Source organism: Populus euphratica, unplaced genomic scaffold (genome assembly GCF_000495115.2).
Source record: "Populus euphratica unplaced genomic scaffold, PopEup_1.0 scaffold284.1, whole genome shotgun sequence".
Taxonomy (NCBI): domain Eukaryota; kingdom Viridiplantae; phylum Streptophyta; class Magnoliopsida; order Malpighiales; family Salicaceae; genus Populus; species Populus euphratica.
Genome location: NW_011500166.1, coordinates 5,239 through 9,423, shown reverse-complemented (window position 1 = coordinate 9,423; position 4,185 = coordinate 5,239).

The window sequence follows — 4,185 nt, the reverse complement described above, 5'->3', positions numbered from 1 at the left end:
AAATTGCATGATGAAGTACACCCTGAGGTATTAAAGATACAAAGTGTAAGTAAATATGATGCTAAAATTTAGACTTTACAAGACTTAGGATTTACCCCGATAAGGTAGAGAGTCTCTCATGAAGAGAGATCTGTCTTGGATAAAACCAATAAATAGAAACCCAACTTAAAAAACAATCAAATAACAATGCAGCTTACCTTAGGTAGGGTACACTGGGGGTGATGCGTCTTTCCCTTACACAACCAGTCCCTTAATCAAACTCTCACAGACCATAAGTTTTTAGTGACCATAATACTAGGTGGCGACTCCTAAAAATTAATCATAATGTATCTTTAACTTATGTAATGAGCTTTCAACGAATGACTCCCAAACTAGTTGGTCTTAGGGCATTAAATGTTGAGACACCCCTACAAGCTAAGTATCTCAAGTTGCAGATACTAATATGTAAATAATGCAATGTTTGATTCCTTTAAACTTGTCTCCTCAACCCATGTAACAAGCATTGGGTCAATAGCTCTTAAGTTTGTTGACTTTATGGTATTAGGTGTTAAAACACCCTTTCAAACTTAATTGCTTAGGTTAAGAAGGCTACAAAATTAAATTTATCTACGTTTTTATTATCATCATTGTTTTTACAATTTATATATTATCCCTTTCCCTTAGTTGTTACCTTTAATAAAAAAAATATAAATAATGTAATAATCCAATGTACCATCCACAATCATATGTTAAAGTGTGTTTGAAAATGAAGGTTTAAGAATACTTATTAAATGAGTATATGAGTATAATTAAGTAATAACAATGCGAGAGTTTGTAAACCTGAATATTTCAAGAAGTATTTTGATAAACCTTATTAAAAATGTTTACTAAGATGTATCTCAAAAGTCACTTTAACAAAAGAACTCATTTACTCTGTCATCCTAGTAGCAAGAGTTTTGCAAATGGTTTATAAAACAAAAAACACAGTTAGTTTTTTTTTTTAATATCAACTACTACCCTTTCGCCTCAACCAAAATGACACATTGTCCTCAATGTTCTAAGGTAAAAAGATAGAGTATAGAAGAGATCACCTAAACCAACAAACACTAACAAACCTAAAATACACTTAAACAAATATAATAAATAACAAAACAAAATAATATGCTATTAATAAAATAAAAAAACACAAGGATTCGCAAATGAAGGCTCAAATCTAATATAAGTTTTTTAAGGCTTTCCTTAGTTGATCAATTTTTATGACTCATTGAGGGATTAATTACAAAAGTGAAAGATTGTAGTTGGTCATTCAATTGTTTAGTAGTAACAGTAGAGATTATGATTTGTCGTGTCAAAGATGTTAAAAATTCTTGTTCTATAGTATAATTAAGAAAAGACAACAATTTATCATAAAAACTATTAACATTTAACATACCTATAAGTTTGTGGTGAATGTGCAGTTGGGCCCAAAAGGAAATATGAAAAATCTCTTTCAATATGCCCAGGCCACCTAGTAAGGTAATGAAGGCATCAACAAGTTTAAACACGGCATTCATTTGCTCAAACATTGTGGAGACCTGTAGTTTCTCTCCAATTATTTTTCCAATGATGTCTCCTTGTGCTAAAGCTTTGGGAACAGCCCCTAAAACTTGACTACCTCCAAAAAATACTGTTATTGACACTCCTTCCATAACCCAAAGTTGCCTTCCCTATACACTAAATGAATCTTTCTCTCAGCTAATACCTGACTAAGATGATTTGCTGATTCTAAAAACTTTATTTCCTTCCTAGGACTAGATCTATTAAAAACACAAATGTTTCTTATGTGATGACTTGAGGAACTTGTCATTTCTACACACTTCTATATATGTTGAATGTATGGTTGAGTAGAAATGAAGGAAAGGAAGAGAAGATTTTATAGATGAGAAATTAAAAAAGCAACCATACCACCTATATGTAGGCTAGCTGAAGTCTCACTCTCTCTTTTTATTTATTTATTTTTTTATATTATATTTTTTTTTTTGAAAAAAACATGTGTATGTACAGGTAGTGTGATTGTGGTTTACACCTTCCCTTGGTTTTACGTTCAGAAATGGCTTAAATGCCCTCTGTTGCTCGGGGATAGGATTCTCTTTTCTTAAAAACTGACAAATAGGGTCTTTTTAGTCAAATTCTCAAGACTAAGTCGATCATGTTTTTTATGAAAATGGGATCATAAATCATGAATTGCATGATGCACATCTCCACTAAGATGCATCTCAAGAGTTAATAGAAGATTATCAAAATAATCCTTACTCAAGCCATCCTTAATGAATTGTATTTTATCTTCACAGTTTATAAATATCATTCTTAAACAACGAAATTATACATTACAAGTCCATCTGGCACATCAATGATAGACTTTTAGTTGTTTTACATGATGTTTCTTTGCAAAAGTACTTTTACCTATTTCAGGCATGTGTGAAATGAAGGAATTAGATGACTTACCTGATAATCAGACCTTTGCTTCAATTAGCCAATGAATCTCTTGAGGAATTTCATGGTTCATTAACAACTCAATCTTGCACACCTAACTCAATAAATTTTTGTAATCACATTTTGAGGCAAAGTAGGAAAATACTTTTTCAATTTTTCAAGAGTGGTGTCCATTTTTTAAGATGAGAAGTGAAAAAGAGATGCAAAGAAAAGAGAAGAAACAAGGAATTGAACAAATATATACACAAATATCAATTATCATGAGAACTAAAAGAATCGACTTAATAGTCATGGAGCACTCTTATCATTCAAATAATTTGCAAACTCCACAAAGTAAGGTATTAATCATTCAACTTTCATTAATCTATTCAGATAAACAAACTCTCATTAAATTTATATATTTATTCAATACCTCTTAAACAAGATATTAATAAACCATTCTTTTATGCTCAATATATCAACACATAGTTATAGGGCTTTACTTAGAAGAAAACAAAATTCCTGTTCTAATGTTTAAGGTTAACTTCCTTGGGTTGGGATTTGTTTTCACTTTTTTCTCTTTTTTTTAATATATATACATATAACTTAATGAGCTTTCGGCTAATGACTCCCAAACCAGTTGGTCTTAGGGTATTAGGTGTTAAGACACCTCTACGAGCTTAGTAACTCGGGTTGTAGATACTGATACGTAAATAGTACAATGCTTGATTTTCTTAAGCTTTTCTCCTCAACTCATATAACAAGCGTTGAGCCAATAGCTCCCAGGTTAGTTAACTTTAGGGTATTAGGTGTTAAAACACCCTTTCGAGCTTAATTGCTTAGGTTAGAGAGCTACAAAACCAAATTTATCTACATTTTTATTATTATCTTTTTTTACTCTTTTCTTTGTTTTATTTTTTATTTTTTTCAAATTATATACTATCTATTTCCCTTAGTTGTTACCTTTAATAAAAGAGCATAAATAATGTAATAATCGAATGTGCAACCCACAATCATATATTAAAGTGTGTGTGAAAATTAAGGTTTAAAAATACATGTTAAATGAGTATATGAGCATAATTAAGTGATAACAATACGAGAGTTTGTAAACCTTACTATTTCAATAAGTATTATGATAAACCTTATTAAGAATGGTTACAAAGATGCGTTTCAAGAGTCACTTTAACAAAAGAACTCCTTTACTCTATCATCCTAGTAACAACAATTTTGCACATGTTTTATGAAATAGAAAACATAGTTAGGCTTTTTTTATCAACTACTACCCTTTCCCCCTAACTAAAACGAGATATTGTTCTCAATGTCTTAACATAGAAAGATAGAGTATAGAAGATATCACTTGAAATAACAAAAACTGACAAACTTGAAACACACTTAAACAAATATAAGAAACAATAAAACATAAATATTATGTTATTAATAAAACCAAAAGACACAAGTTTATACAAACTAAGACTCAAATCACAGTTGTGATTGTGGCTCACATTTTCTCTTGGTTTTACGTCCAAAAACGGTTTAAACGCTCTCTATGGGTCGGGGATAGGTTTCCCATCTAGTTTTCTTAAAAATCAGCAAACAAGGTCTTTTTTAGTCATATTTCAAAGACTATGTCAAGCATGTTCTTTATGGAATAATGGTTATAAATCATGAATTAGACGATACACATCTCCACTAGGATGTGTCTCAAGAGTTAATAGAAAATTATCTAAAGACTCCTTACTCAGGCCATCCTTAATG